The sequence below is a fragment of the Hyla sarda genome, chromosome 4, assembly GCF_029499605.1.
Source record: "Hyla sarda isolate aHylSar1 chromosome 4, aHylSar1.hap1, whole genome shotgun sequence".
In the NCBI taxonomy this organism is placed as follows: domain Eukaryota; kingdom Metazoa; phylum Chordata; class Amphibia; order Anura; family Hylidae; genus Hyla; species Hyla sarda.
Genome location: NC_079192.1, coordinates 83,239,317 through 83,256,905, shown reverse-complemented (window position 1 = coordinate 83,256,905; position 17,589 = coordinate 83,239,317).

Sequence of the window (17,589 nt, the reverse complement as noted above, 5' to 3'; positions counted from 1 at the left end):
CAGCACATAGTTAGAGCCCCCCTTTAGGCAGCACATAGTTAGAGCCTCCCTTTAGGCAGCACATAGGTAGAGCCTCCCTTTAGGCAGCACATAGAGCCCCCTTTAGGCAGCACATAGTTAGATCCCCCCTTTAGGCATCACATAGTTAGATTCTCCATTTAGGCAGCACATAGATTCCCCCATATTAGGCAGCACATAGTTAGATCCCCCCTTTAGGCATCACATAGTTAGATCCCCCTTTAGGCAGCACATAGTTAGAGCCCCCTTTAGGCAGCACATAGAGCCCCCCTTTAGGCAGCACATAGATTCCCCCATATAAGGCAGCACATAGTTAAAGCCTCCCTTTAGGCAGCACATAGATTCCCCCATGTTAGGCAGCACATAGTTAGAGCCTCCCCTTAGGCAGCACATAGATTCCCCCATGTTCGGCATCACATAGTTAGATCCCCCCTTTAGGCAGCACATAGATTCCCCCATGTTAGGCAGCACATAGTTAGAGCCCCCCTTTAGGCAGCACATAGAGCCCCCTTTTAGGCAGCACATAGATTCCCCCATATTAGGCAGCACATAGTTAGAGCCTCCCTTTAGGCAGCTTATAGATTCCCCCATATTAGGCAGCACATAGTTAGAGCCTCCCTTTCGGCAGCACATAGAGCCCCCTTTAGGCAGCATATATTTAGATCCACCCTTTAGGCAGCACATAGATTCTCCCATATTAGGCAGCACATAGTTAGAGCCCCCCTTTAGGCAGCACTGGTTTTATTTCACAGTCAAAAAATGTATTTTTTTATTTTTATTTGAACAACTGTCACGCCAAATGTGATTTGCACTAGTGTGACATTGAGCAAAAAAGGTTGCCAGCGGAGTTCCCCTTTTAAGCAGAGGTCCAAACCAGGGTGCCCCCAGCAGTTGCAAGACACACGGACTGAACTTATAGCCCTTTTAATACTGCAGTTAGTTGCTTGAAGGAACTTAAGTTTTACACTGGAGTGCCCCTTTTAACCAGCGGTTCCCTCCCAACCAGGGTGCCTCCAGCTGTTGCAAGACACACAGACTGATATTTGAGCCCTAAAAAGGGCTTTTTTGGGTGCTGTCCTTAAAGTAGATCTTAGACTAGTGCTTTAGGAGTAAAGTGGACCCTGAATACACCACCTAGCAGCAACCTAGCTATCGCTTTCCCTATTACAGCAGGAGCAGCTTCTTTGTCCCTCCACTTTCTAAGCCTGCAGCATGCTGAATGAAGGTAAAATGGCATCCGTGCAGGAGGTAGGAGGGTCCGGAAGGGAGGGACTGCTGCTGATTGGCTGTAATGTGTCTGCTGACTCTGACTCACAGGGTCAAAGTTTACCGCAATGTTAAAGTATAGGGGGCAAATCGAACTTCACATATGTTCGCCCGGCGAACATGCAAAGTTTGCCGGAAACTGTTCACCGGAGAACAATTCGCGACATCTCTAGTCGTAGGGTATGGCCCTCTTGACGTGCTGGGGGTGGTAACTTTGATGATGAAGAAATGTATTAGTAGCAGTTTGCTTTCTATAGTTAGAGGTAATAATTTCTCCATTCTCCACCACCACCCGCACGTCAAGAAAGTCCAATTCTCCCCCTCCAAATACTGAGGTAAAGAACATGTTAAATTCACCATTGCCATTTAGGTAAGTTATGAATGAATTCAATTGAACTTGATCTCATGGCAGGAGGGATATAGCCTTGCCACAGTTGACGTGGAGAGCCTCTATACCCTGATGCCCCAAGATGTGGGGGTCCGGGTGGTAGGGGAGCTTCTCGTCAGCCTAGGCAAGGAACCTGTCTTGGTAGAATTTATTTGTGAGTCTCTAAACTTCATACTATCACATAATACATTTGGAGTCAATGAAAAGTGGTATTAACAAATATCAGGTACCGCAATGGGTAACCCATTGCATGCTCCTTCGCAAATTTATTTTTAGCCGAACTTGAAAAACATTTAATTTTTTCTGCCAGAAATCCCTTTGCAGATCTAATAGTAAACTATTCACGCTTTATGGATGATATATTCATTGTGTGGAAGGGAGATCAAGATTAATTTCATTCATTCATAACTTACCTAAATGGCAACAGTAAATTTAATGTTTTTTACCTCAGTATTTGGAGGGGGAGAATTGGACTTTATTGACATGGAGAATGGAGAAATTATTTCCTCTAATTATAGGAAGAAGACTGCTACTAATGCATTTTTTCATCATCAAAGTTACCACCCCCAGCACGTCAAGAGGGCCATACCCTACGGCCAATTCATTAGGCTAAGAAGAATAAACCACAATGAGGATATATTTGATCAGCAAGCAAAAAAGTTAACAACTAGGCTCATTAATAGAGGGTATCCATTCATGTCAGTAAAGAAAGCATATGAAAAAGCCAAATAACTGAAAAGGGAAGAATTATTAAGAAAGAAAAAGGCAAAAAAAAGATGAGAGGAGGTTGTACTGTATCCAGAACTCACATACTGTACACAGAACACACAGACTGTATACAGAACACACATAATGTATACAGAACACATATAATGTATACAGAACACACATAATGTATGCAGAACACACAGACTGTATACAGAATAGTTGTTCGCGAATATTCGCAATTCAAATTTTAATTGCGAATAACGCATAGTCGCGAATTCGCGAATATTGCGAATATAGCACCATATATTCGTAATTACGAATATTCGTTTTTTTTCACATATGCAGAATTTATGCGCATATTTGAAAATGTATGCTCATATGCGAAAATATATGCGCGTATTCGCGAATGTTGAATCCTCACTTATTTAATGGTTTAGGGAACTGTGACTAGTGGATTAACTCTGTGATTTTTTGCCCATTGAAACCAAGAGGCCCATTGTGGTCTATGGAGATCTCACAGCGTGTAAAGCAGATAAGCAGGACCGTCTCGGCAGCACAGTGGATGGGAGACCACAACTTGTTCGAATCTTGGGCTGGGACAGAGTGTTACAGTGTTGTGGTTAAACTTTATTTTACTGGAAAAGCTGCTGAGTTGCCCATAGCAACCAATTAGATTGCTTCTTTCATTTTTCACAAGGCTTATGCAAAATGAAAGAAGCACTCTGATTGGTTGCTATGGGCAACTCAGAAACTTTTCCTGGAAAAGTTTCTGAGTTGCCCATGGCAACCAGATAACTTCTTTCATTTTTCAGAGGCCTTTTCAAAAATGAAACAAGCAATCTGATGGTATGGGCAACTGCAAACTGGTTTTGATGAATCTCCCCCATAGAGGGAGATTTATCAAAACCTGTCCAGAGGAAAAGTTTTCGCATATGCGCAAAAAAACAAATATAAGGAATATGCGAATTTCGCAAATATATGACGAATATTCGTCCATATATTCACAAAATATCGCAAATTTGAATATGGCCTATGCCACTCATCACTAATACAGAACACACATAATGTACCCAGAACACACATAATGTATACAGAACACACAGACTGTATGCAGAACACACATAATGTATCCAGAACACATATAATGTATACAGAAGACACATAATGTATACAGAACACACATAATGTATCCAGAACATACAGACTGAATACAAAACACACATAATGTACCCAGAACACACATAATGTATACAGAACCCACATAATGTATACAGAACATACAGTCTGCATACAGAACACACATACAGTATACGACATCCAGCTTATCGCCCTGGTCCAGTCTGGAGCTCACCTCCTCATAAAATCTAATCAGGTTAGATACATAATGTATACAGAACACACAGACTGTCTTCAGAACACACATGATGTATACAGAACACACATAATGTATACAGAACACATATAATGTATTCAGAACATATAGAATGAATACAGAACACACATAATGTATACAGAACACACAGACTGTATACAGAACACACATTATGTATCCAGAACACACATCATGTATACAGAACACACAGACTGTATTCAGAACACACATAATGTATCCAGAACACATATAATGTAAACAGAACACACAGACTGTATTCAGAATACACATAATGTATACATAACACACATAATGTATACAGAACATACAGAATGAATACAGAACGCACATAATGTATACAGAACACATATAATGTATACAGAACACACATAATGTATACAGAACACACATAATGTATACAGAACATACAGAATGAATACAAAACACACATAATGTATACAGAACACATATAATGTATACAGAACACATAATGTATACAGAACACACATAATGTATACAGAACATACAGAATGAATACAGAACACGCATAATGTATGCAGAACACATATAATGTATACAGAACACACATAATGTATCCAGAACACATATAATGTATACAGAACACACAGACTGTATACAGATATGGTGTCCCGGTACCATATTGCATACCGTACCTTGTATGGTGGTCCACAAAGTCAGAGTAACTACGTTCAGGTAGGGTCCCCCAGGTGGGACAGCCCCTAGTCGCCTCTCCTTTATTCTAATTCTGTGATGTATACATGTATATATTTTGTAATAATGTGTATATTTAATTTAAAATATAGTATGCTTACTTTGTTAGCGTCGCAGGACTTTCGGTCATGGGACCATGTTAATTCCTCTATGGTATATTAGAGGACCTTTGGAGGTCCTTGGGTCACATGTTACCCATAATCCTATGTGAAGGTGATTGACAGCAGTATTGGACCAATTTGCTCTAGTCCAGCCCCTGCTCATATAAGGGAGCTGTAGCCAATTATCGCTCTCTTGGGTTGCTGCTCTCGTGGATGCCGGACTAGCAGGACGGATCTGCACAACTTGCAAAGACACGCTAGGCCAGAAAACCTACCGGCCTCAGCTGAAACTAAACCGTGAGTTCTAAACTAATCCGTGACTACTGGACCGCAACTAATTACCCTAAATCAAGTGGAACAGCGCATGTCAGTCTAAGGACTCAAAATTGCTTAAGGTCCCAACCTTTGTCAATCTCCAAGAGAATTTGCATTTATAGGGACTGTTCCTGTTATGAAGCTTGCATGTAATCTTCAGTAAAAGTTCCAACTGTTTTAACCAAACTCTCCGGTTGTTGACATTCAATTATTCTATACCTCCCTATCGCTCTTGGGAAGGGTAGCGGTAGGACAAGCATTACAGAGGAGCCCTCACCCTGGTGTCACGAATAGAAAGGGTTAACCAGACACCCTTCAGTCACCGCACAGCTACACCCCACATACCCTACTCCCCCAGGCTATCACATAGCTTTTTGGCGTCACAGGATACGGGTGTGTGCCTACAGCTGTTGCCACCAATTAAAGTGTACTCCCCCCTATGTAAAGGATTTTATTTATGTATTGTGAATCTCATTCAAGGAAACAGGACTGTGTTTCTGGCGCTGTGTGTAAAAAGTGCTCACGAAAAGTAAGGGGGGAGGCGAAAAGTACAGCGGAGCCACAATTCGCAGTGCAAGGGGTTAAAGGCAGCACTGGTCCTTCCCGCGCACGCGATCCTGAAACTCCGCCCACTGAGGTCTCCGGAGCCGCGGCGGCCATCTTGGCGGAGCCCCAAACAGAAGAACTACAGAAAAGCACAGTCAGAACAGTAAAGAAACGCAGAGTGTTGCAGTGGACTGAAAGCTTTACAGAGCCAGCACAGTATAAAACCCTGAAGTACCAGGTCGCTAAGTTAAGATCTTGGTTGGACTCACTCCAACTCCCGATCATCTCACTCAAGTTCCAGCTCAACACATTTAATTTCCAGATCAGCGCTCTCAAGTTTGAGATCTACGCACTCAAGTTCCAGATGAAAGAACAGCTGTGTCTCTTAAAGGGACCGACGTTCCCGAGCTTCATTTAAAGGGCCAGCTCTGTTTATCAAAATGTCAGATCCGGCAGCACCAATACCGCTCCCAGGACCTGCTCCACCTCCAGAACCTGCTCAAATGCCTGTTCCAGTACCTGCGGCACCTGTACCCCCTATTCATTGAGATGGTGGTGCTCCAGCAGTTTCCTCCGCAGAACCAGCACAGTCAGCAGGCCCAGTTTAACCTGATTCATCTCCAGCTGCTGCACTCATCTCAAGAACAACTGCCGCCGCACCTGTCTTCCTGGGAAATCCTGTCCTTCCAAACTACAACGGTGACCCTTTTACATTGAGGGACTTCAAGGAGAAGATATATAGCTTCTTTGGGTTTTATGCTTTCCCCCCTCATCAACAGGTGCAGTTACTTACAGGGCTGTTGCAAGGGCCTGCATTGGAGGAGGTACGCACCTGGCCACCGGCCGACAAGGCTACAGTAGAGAGAATTTTTGAGGGGCTCTATCAAGTGTACGAGTATCACTCCCCCTCTGAAGTACGTCAAAGACTGTATGAGCGACGTCAGAAGCCAGGTCAGACTCTTCAGGCTTATGCTGTAGCCCTACAGAACGCTTTAGAATCAGTACAAAAGTTAGATGGTATTACACCCGATCAGGGTAACAGGGTGTTGATGGACCATTTCATAGATGGGGCACAGAATAAGTGGGATAAGGCACAACTTAGGATGCTGGCAGCACAGAACCCCGACATGGCTTTCCCCGCCATCAAGAGGTTAGCCATTAAAGTCATTGAGTCAGGGCCCGAGGCAGAAGAAGTTAGGCCCCCCTCCTCAGTCTCATTGGGAGCCCCGACCGTAACTACGCCTCAGCCTACAGCTGTCTCGACTCTCTCTAGTCCCTGGGCTAATGACTTACAACATGTACGGCAGGACATTGATCAGTTGACCAAAGCTTTTAAAGAGATGGTAGGCAAGACTGACTCAACTTCACTTAAAGAGCCTGTCCCTTGCCCTGCCAGACCACCTAGTACTCCTCCTGTGAGGCCACCTGGGACTCAACGACCTGTCTGTAGTCATTGCAATAAGACTGGACACTGGAAGAGCCAATGTTGGGCTTTAAACGGGCATCCCCTGGGGTCAAGGACTGCACCCCAGGAGTAACCAGTGAAGGTCTAGGATTAACCAGCACTAAAATAGGACTATCGATGTATGTTGCCCCCTGCCCCTATGTGCAAATTGTGATAGAAGGGATTAAACTGCAGGCCGTGATCGACACTAGGTCCCAAGTGTCCACTATTCCTTAAGGGGTGTTTTACAAATATTGGGGTCCTGAAATGTTATGTGAACCTAATGATGTAGACTTTCGGGTGATTGCGGGGAATGGGAAACCAGTACCCAGGCATGGTTACTGGGAGCCCACAGTGCAAGTAGGGAATCATGTCCTTAGAGGACAAGGTGTTATTGTTGCTAGTGTTGGTGATGAACATGCAGCTGAGTTCATTTTAGGAATGCACATCATGAGACACTGTTTTGATGACATAGTTAACTCATTGCCTGCCTCTCTTCCCTACATGTCACCCTCCGGCCGGCGAGCCGCGTAACACCACCTTAGGACACTCCAAGCTGAACAAAAGTTTGTCAACCCTCGAGAGGAGATCTGCCGGGTGAGAATCCAATACATACGGGCTGTTACCCTGCAGCTACAGACAGAGACTATTATTTGGTGCCGTGCCCGACCAGGGGTGAAGAACCAAGATTACCAAGCACTCTTGGAACCCATGCAACAGGAGGACTACCCTTTGGTATGCGCAGCTAGAAGCCTTGTAACTGTGAAAAATAGAAGAGTTCCGGTTTGAGTGATTAACCTCTCCCAAGCCGCTACCAGATTAACCAAGTATACTCCCAGCTACATCACCTTAACTCCCGAGACGTGATGTTGAAGCCACAAGTTGCTAGACAGTGCTGCCCAAGGGGCCGACAAGGCTGCCCAAGGGGCCGACAAGGGTCCAGTGGAACCATGGTGGACTCAGTTTTAGATAGGGGATGAAGATACTCCCCAGGACATGGTTGGATGAGTCATTCAAGTGGCTAGACAATTCCAGAAAGCTTTCAGTAAGCACCCCACCGACTTTAGCCGGACCACGATGATCCAGCATCGGATCCTAACCGGAGATAGTCCGCCCATCAAAGAGAGGCATCAGCCAGTCACGCCTGGGATGTACCAGACGGTGAAGAAAATGCTGCAGGAGATGAGGGAGGCTGATGTCATTCAGGAGAGCCAGAGCCCCAGGGTTGCTCCTTTGGTGCTTGTTAAAAAGAAGGATAGAACCATTTGATTTTGTGTGGACTACAGGAAGTTGAATGATGTAACCCATAAAGACACCTACCCTCTTCCTAGGATAGAAGAGTCCCTCACTGCCTTGGGATCCAGCCTATTTTTCTACACTAGACCTGACCAGTGGATACTGGCAGGTACCCATGGCCAAGGAAGATCGGGAGAAGACGGCATTTGTGACCCCGATGGGACTCTTTGAATGTAAAAGTATGCCCTTTGGACTCTGCAATGCATCGGCTACCTTTCAATGTTTAATGGAAAGATGTCTTGGGCACCTGAACTTCCAAAGTGTTCTTCTTTACCTGGATGATGTCATTGTCTACTCTCGGACATACCAGGAACACCTGGATCATCTCAGAGAAGTCTTCCAAGTCCTGATACAACATGGACTAAAAGTCAAGCCCTCCAAGTGACATTTATTGAAGCCCAAAGTCCACTACCTGAGACATGTCATCAATGCCGAAGGAGTACAACCTGATCCTGACAAAGTGAGTGTTGTGAAAAAGTGGCCCACGCCTAGAACTGTACGTGACATACATAGTTTCTTGGGATTTGCGGGCTATTACAGACGGTTCATCCCTCAATTTGCTCAAATTGCTGGGCCTCTGACTGCTCTGTTGCGGGGAGTTGCCAAGGAAAACTACAATGGAAGACTCCCTATACAGAGTGATTAAGATCAAGAAATAGCATTCCGGGCCCTGAAGCGCCTCCTTACTGAATCCCCCATTCTAGCGTACCCTGACTACAGCCAGCCATTTCGACTGTACACTGATGCCAGCTTTGAAGGTTTGGGGGCCATTCTCTCGCAGATACAGGATGGTAAAGAGAGAGTTATAGCCTATGTCAGTAGGCAACTATGGGGCACAAAAAGAAATTATGCTAACTATAGCTCCTTCAAGCTAGAACTTCTTGCTTTGTTCTGGGCGGTCACTGAAAAATGTAATGACTATTTGACGGCTACTCCCTTTATGGTCTACACCGATAGCAATCGCTTGGTCCCACCTGAACACTGCCAAGCTGGGAGCCATTGAACAACGCTGGGCCTCTAGAATGGCCAACTACGACTTCAACATCGAAGTGGGAAGACCAATGTCAACGCGGATGTGCTCTCCCGTTTGGCTCCCGGTGGCGGTAGGGCAAGCATTACAGAGGAGCCCTCACCTTGGCGTCACAAATAGAAAGGGTTAACCAGACACCCTTTAGTCAACGCACAGATACACCCCATATACCCTACTCCCCCAGGCTATCACACAGAACACACATAATGTATACAGAACACAGAGACTGTATTCAGTGCACATTGAACTCTAGAGCTATCTGTAGCGGATGCTTTCTTGTATAACACAAAGTTATATACAGTATAACACAATCTATTTTTGCAACCTCTTTATTATTATTTATCTGTCTGGGTAACTTGTGTAATGAGAACGTAATCCTGGGGAAATAAATGACTTTCATTCAGAATGAACACCTAGGGAAAAGCACATCAGTATCAGGATTTAGGGTCCAGGAATGGTAATGGCTGATTACTGCAAGGGTAATTGTAAGTGAACTTTGATAAGGCTGCATGCTGCATGCTTAAGCCTGTTATTGTGCTTTTAAATCAGGGATAAATACATTAATCCAGGTTCAAATAACAAAGCCTTGTTTAAAACATTCTGTTGTTATAACAAAATTAACTCTTTCCCACCAGCACAGCGAGCCAGCCAGAAACTGTTAGGTCCTAAAGTCCAATGACTAATCCCACATCTTTCAAACAGTCAGTTTTATGGGATGCCATGCTGACAACTCTGAGCCTGTCAAGAACTTTGCAGAGAAGAAGCAAATCCCCATAGCAAACCTCTCCTGCTCTGGACAGTTCCTGATATGGACAGAAGTGGCAGCAGAGAGCACTGTGGTCAGACTGGAAATAACTTCACAACTTCCTCTGCAGTATGCATCAGCTGGTAAGTACTGGGAGGATTAAGATTTTTAAATAGAAGTATTTTACAAATCTGTATAACTTTTTGGTATCAGTTGAGTTGAAAACATTTTTTCTAGCGGAGTACCCCTTTAAACCTCCTGCTAGTCTTCACTTGTTTATTAGATTGATTGAGGTCATTGCTATGCAACTGTCTTATAACCTGATTCAGAGCAATGGTTCAGACATTGATTGCTCAGGTTTGGATAGATAAGGTAGAGCCTCATATACATCTATGAGCTATGCAATCTGTGGATAGCATTTTCTCTGTTTGTGTCTTTCAATGTGTGTCTGGTATTTTTCTATCTCTATATATATGTCCTAATTTCTTGTTTACTTATTGATTCCTGAGTTATCCTTATATTTGTCTGGCTCAGTTTGTTTCATTTCCGTGTTTTTGTTAACCCCTTAAAGGAGTAGTCCAGTGGTGACTCAGTGGTTTACAACTTATCCCCTATCTTAAGGATAGGGGATAAGTTGCAGATCGCGGGGGGTCCGACCCCTGGGGCCCCCCGCGATCTCCTGTACGGAGCCCCGACAGCCCGCGGGAAGGGGGCGTGTCGACCTCCGCACGAAGCGGCGGCCGACACGCCCCCTCAATACAACTCTATGGCAGAGCCGAAGCGCTGCCTTCGGCAATCTCCGGCTCTGCCATTGAGATGTATTGAGGGGGCGTGTCGGCCGCCGCCTCGTGCGGGGGTCGACACCCGCTATCTCGGCGGAGAGCCGGGGCCCCGTACAGAGAGATCGGAGGGGGCCCCAGCGGTCGGACCCCCGCGATCTCAAACTTATCCCCTATCCTTAGGATAGGGGATAAGTTTTTCACCACTGGACTACCCCTTTAAGGACTCCTATTTTTGCATTTTCATTTTTTCCTCATCACCTTCTAAAAATCATAACGCTTTCAATTTTGCATCTAAAAATCCATATGATGGCTTATTTTTTGCGCCACCAATTCTACTTTGCAGTGACATTAGTCATTTTACCAAACAATCCACAGCGAAACTTAAAAAAAATAATTGTGCGACAAAATTGAAGAAAAAATGTCATTTTGTAAATTTTGGGGGCTTCCGTTTCTACGCAGTGCATTTTTTTGTCAAAATTTCACCTTATCTTTATTCTGTAGGTCCATATGGTTAAAATGATACCCTACTTATATAGGTTTGATTTTGTCGCATTTCTGAAAAAAATCATAACTACATGCAGGAAAATTTATACATAAAATTGTCATCTTCTGACCCCTGTAACTTTTTTATTTTTCCGCGTACGGGCCAGTATGAGGGCTATCTTTTGTGCCGTATTTTATCGGTACCATTTTTGTATTGATCGGACGTTTTTATCGCTTTTTATTCATTTTTTTATGATATAAAAAGTGACCAAAAATATGCTATTTTGGACTTTGGAATTTTTTTGCACGTATGCCATTGACCATGTGATTTAATTAATGATATAGTTTTATAGTTCGGACATTTACGCACGCGGCGATACCACATATGTTAAATTTTATTTTTATTTACACATTTTTTTTTTTAAATGGGAAAAGGGTGATTCAAACTTTTATTAGGGAAGGGGTTAAATGACCTTTGTTAACTTTTTTTTTTCCCTTTTTTTTGCAGTGCTATAGCTCCCATAGGGAGCTATAGCACTGCACACACTGATCTCTTATGCTCATCCCTGCAAAGCCATAGCTTTGCACGGATCAGCGAGATAGGGGCTCGATTGCTCAAGCCTGTAGCTCAGGCTTGGAGCAAATAAACCCTGATCGGACGTGGCGTAGACAGGTAAGGAGACCTCCGCCTGTGTCCCAGCTGATCGGAACATTGCAATTTTATCGCAATGTCCCGATCAGCACGACTGAGCTGCTGGGAAGCGTTTACTTTCGTTTTTAGACGCGGCAATCAACATTGATTGCCGCGTCTGAAGGGTTAACAGCGCGTGGCACAACGGTCGTTGCTGCACGCTGTTAGCCCAGGGTCCCGGCTATCATTTGCAGCCGGGACCAACCCGGTGTTATGCGGGGTCACAGCGTGACCCCGTTTTTCACACCGGGATCGGGCTCAGGGCGTACAGGTACGCTGTGAGTCCTTAAGAGGTTAAAGTTTAGAATTTCTTGTTATTAGTGCCTTCTTTTTGTTTCTTTAAGCATAGTTAAAGAATAATGACATTGAAGAGGTAGTGAGGTTTAGTTGTATGTTGTTAGTTTAGAGTTTAGGGGAAGATTGAGGGAAAGATTAGGGCAAGATAGGTAGAACCAGTTCTTGTATTTGTCCCTGTTTGTTACTATCATGCAATCCATCATCTTCATTTCCAGTCATCCAATGGTAAGTATCTAAACAGGAATCTCTGTTACATGTTTTAACATATGCATAAGCACTTTTTTTTTTAAACATGTATCATACAGTATATTGAAGTCAGACAATCTCTGTAGGAAATAGGTGGCGACATGTACTAATTCTTTTTACAACAACCCTTCTCCTTTATATTTGATGCATAGATATCTGTGAGATTGGTAATGCACGAACCTTTGTCTTCCATACGGAGACAATTACCATACAGTTTACGTATACATTCATTATTTTTTGGCTATGCAAATGTCAAACGGCATTACATTACAGTGGTCAGTTATATGTTTCACAGGGACATGGTTCTTTTCAACTATTTATGTCTATTTATGTCTCAGTGTTCTCTAGCCTGTGCAGCTGCATCCATTTGTGACTCACATTTAATTGTTTCAGGAATTTACACTGCTCAAAAAAATAAAGGGAAAACTAAGATAACACATCCTAGATCAATGGAAATCAAATGTATCGACCCATGGAGGTCTGGATATGGAATCACACTCAAAATCAAAGTGGAAAACCACACTACAGGCTGATCTAACTTTGATCTAATGTCCTTAAAACAAGTCGAAATGAGGCTCAGTAGTGCCTGTATGACCTCCTGGGCATGCTCCTGATGAGGTGGTGGATGGTCTCCTGAGGGATGTCCTCTCAGACCTGGACTAACGCATCCGCCAACTCCTGGACAGTCTGTGGTGCAATGCGGCCTTGTTGGATGGAGCGAGACATGATGTCCCAGATGTGCTCAATCGGATTCACGTCTGGGGAACGGTTGGGCCAGTCCATAGCATCAATGCCTTCCTCTTGCAGGAACTGCTGACACACTCCAGCCACATGAGGTCTAGCATTGTCTTGCATTAGGAGGAGCCCAGGGACAACTGCACCAGCATATGGTCTCAGAAGGGGTCTGAGTATCTCATCTCGGTACCTGATGGCAGTCAGGCTACCTCTGGAAAGCACATGGAGGGCTGTGCGGAGCACCAAAGAAATGCCACCCCACACCATTACTGACCCACTGCCAAACCGGTCATGCTGGAGGATGTTGCAGGCAGCAGAGCGCTCTCCACAGCGTTTCTAGACTCTCTCACATCTGTAATGTGCTCAATGTGAACCTGCTTTCATCTCTGAAGGGCACAGGACGCCAGTGGTGAATTTGCCATTCTTGGTGTTCTCTGGCAAATGCCAAACATTCTGCACGGTGTTGGGCTGTAACCCTCAGGGAGTCTGTTTCTGACTGTTTGAGGGGACACATGCACATTTGTGGCCTGCTGGAGGTAATTTTGCAGGGGTCTGGCAGTGCTTCTCCTGCTCCTCCTTTCACAAAGGCGCAGGTAGCAGTTCTGCTGCTGGGTTGTTGCCCTCCTATGGCCTCCTCCACATCTCCTGATGCACTGGCCTGTCTTCTGGTAGAGCCTCCATGCTCTGGACACTATGCTGACAGACACCGCAAACCTTCTTGCTACAGCTCGCATTGATTTGTCATCCTGGATGAGCTGCACTACCTGAGCCACTTGTGTGGGTTGTAAAACTCTGTCTCATGCTACCACTAGAGTGAAAGCGCCACCAACATTCAAAGGCAACCAAAACATCAGCCAGGAAGCATAGGAACTGAGAAGTGGTCTGTGATCACCACCTGCAGAACCACTCCTTTATTTGGGGTGTCTTGCTAATTGCCTATAATTTCCACATGTTGTCTGTTCCATTTGCACAACAGAATGTGAAATTGATTGTCAATCAGTGTTGCTTCCTGAGTGGACTGTGATTTCATAGAAGTGTGATTGACTTGGAGTTACATTGTGTTGTTTAAGTGTTCCCTTAATTTTTTTGAGCAGTGTATTGTCCTCTTATTGGTGTATGATTATATGTATGGCTTTGGACATGGTAGTATCCAGACCTCTAATTTAAAAATGAGTATGCTTTATTGAAGCATTTTAAAATCAGTCTCTTTATCTACACCTTTTGAGTGTTTACTACTCTTTCTCATGGAAGTCCGACAGTAATTCCTACCACACTTGGCATTGTCCATGACTGTGCAAGAATGAGCATGGGTATCAATCATCATTCAGTCAGATTGAATAGTTCATGGTTTTTCCAAGTATATGAATTCTATCATGCCTGACCTTTGCCAAGATTTTAGGAGGTAATGCATACCATGAGCCAATCGAATCTGACTCATCCGATTTTGTTACAAATTTCAGGAAAATTCTATTTGTAACAAATGTGAATATCGCCTTGATTGGATTGCGCGAATCGCTTCATTAAACTTCATTTAGTGCGGTCCAGGGGTTGGGCATCTAAAATGGCAGATCCACATGTGAGGACACGGGGCAAGGAATCCTGGGAAGGCGGGAACAAGGGTCGGCGGAATGACTCTGAATTACATGCAGCATGCAGCCTATCAGCAGCAAGCAACCCCTGTGACATCACAGCCCTATATAATCGGCAGTCATCTTGCAGCCACTCACATCAGCGATCTATTGCAGAGAGAGAGTGACAGAGAGCAGTGAGTGTTGCACAGGGAAGTTTTTTACAGCACCTCACCTCAAGCCCAAATCCAGCCTAGAAGCACTGATAGGGAAGAGAGAGAGATTGAGAGAAAGTGCAATTGCGGGTGTATTACAGTAGCGATTCACCTCAAACCCAAATCCAGCCTAGAAGCACAAATAGGGAAAGGAGAGAGATTGAGAAAGAACGTGCAATTGTGGGTGTAGTACACAGCGGCTGTGTGCTGCAGAACTGGTGTGTACAACTGAAAAGCGAATAGTAGCAAGCCAGTTAGGATGAGCAAAGCAATAAAAGCATATTGTCCTCTATTAAAGGGGTACTCCGGCACTTAGACATCTTATCCCCTATCCAAATGGACAGAGATGTCAGCAGAGAGCACTGTGGTCATGATGTCAGCAGAGAGCAATGTGTTCCAAAAAGAAAATAATTTCCTCTGTAGTATTCAGCAGCTAATAAGTACTGGAAGGATTAAGATTTTTTAATAGAAGTTATTTAAAAATCTGTTTAACTTTCTGGCACCAGTTGATTTAAAAAAAAAAAAGTTTTCCACTGGAGTTCCCCTTTAATTCACATCCACAACATGTCTACTTTATGCTGGCATCATTTGTTAAACATTCTTTTACTTTGTTACGAAAAATTTTATAAAAACTACTTGTCCACGGGACTAAAATGGAGCAAAATCTACTTGCCACTCATGACGATCCACATGTCCGGGCCAATTTTCACTTTTACAATCTCGTTTTTTCCTTCTCACCCTATAATAGCCATAACTACCATATGTATTCGAGTATAAGCAGACCCGAATATAAGCCGAGGCCCTTAATTTCACCCCAAAAACCCAGGAAAACCTATTGACTCGAGTATAAGCCTAGGGTGGGAAATACATCTTCCCCCCCATCATCATCCCCCCCTTCATCATCCCGCCCTCATCTGTCATCATCCCGACTCCCACTGTCATCATCCAGACCCCTCCTCATCCCTCCTGTCATAATCCAGACCCCCCTCATCCCCACATCATACAGATACCCCTTGCCCCCCTATCATTATCCAGACCCCCCTCATACCCCCCTGTCATAATCCAGACCCCCCTCTCTTGTTCTCTACTCCTCACCTCCCCAGTTGCAGCTCTGTCTGTCCTTCCCAAGCAGGCATCCAACGTCGCTGCAGGGACTGTCCAACCTCCAGTGGGGAGGGTGAGCCGGTTCAGGCCATCCATCTTGCCCGAGAGGCCCTCTTTTCCACTGTTGGCTGGCCTTGGACTAGGGACTCCCCTGACGTCACTCCCCTGCATCAGTAAAAATATAGTGGCTGAATGGCAAAGCCTGGAGGTGGCTAAAGCATGAGGAGACCATAGAGAGGCTGAATGGCACAGCCTGGAGTTGACAGAAGCATGAGGAGACCATATAGTGGCTGAATGGCACAGCCTGGAGTTGGCTTAAACATGAGGAGACCATATGGTGGATGAATTGCACAGCCTGGAGGTGGCTGAAGCATGAGGAAACCCTATAGTGGCTGAATGGCACAGCCTAGAGTTGAAGCATGAGGAGACCAAATAGTGCCTGAATGGCACAGCCTGGAGTTGGCTGAAGCATGAGGAGATCATATTGTGTCTGAATGGCACAGCTTGGAGGTGGCTGAAGCATGGGGAGACCATATAGTGGCTGAATGGCACAGCCTGGAGGTGGCTGAAGCTTGAGGAGACAATATAGTGGCTGAATGGCACAGCCTGGAGGTGGCTTAAGCATGAGGAGACCATATGGTGGCTGAATGGCACAGAATGGAGGTAGCTGAAGCATGAGGAGACAATATAGTGGCTGAATGGCACAGCCTGGAGTTGGCAGAAGCATGTGGAGACCATATAGTAGCTGAATGGCATAGCCTGGAGTTGGCAGAAGCATGAGGAGACAAAATATTGGCTGGATGAGACAGCCTGGAGGTGGCAGCAGCAGCATCAGGAGTCCTGAAAGTGACCCGTTGACAGAGTGGTGGGGTGAGTGGCAATATCAGTACCCGGGGACGAAGGTGTGTGAAAAAAGGTCTGATCTGGAGGAATGTTTGTAACTGGGGAGCAGCGCCTTAAATCTGTTTGGCACTATTCATATTTGTGAAGTGTTGATGTGGCACCATTGTCAGTCTACTCTGTTGCATCAGGCATTGGTGGGTGGAAATCCTGGCTGATTCATGCCTGATTCATCTTACAAAGGTCAGTCTCTCCTCATTTTTTGTGGATAGACGAGTTCTCTTTGGGTTGACTATGGCCTCCGCAGCACTAAACATCTGCTCTGATGGCACACTACTGGCCAGGGCAGGACAGCTTTTCCAGGGCAAACTTTGCAGGTTGCGGCCACAAATCAAGTTTGGCTGCCCAGAAGTCCAGTGGATCTTCAAGGTGTATTGGCATGGTCATGACAAGGTATGCCACCACCTGCTGGTTCCGGTCCTGCTTCAGGTCTACCTGCTGCTGATGAGTTGCTTCACTATATGGGTGAAGAAAGGTACTCATCAGCGACTGTAGACTCAGGCTGCTGCTGATGGAGCTGGTACTGCTCCTGCCACCCCTCCCCTCCCCAGCAGCCATGGCAGTGGAAGGTGAGCGCAGAGGGCCCCTCGAGTCAGACCTGTGAGAG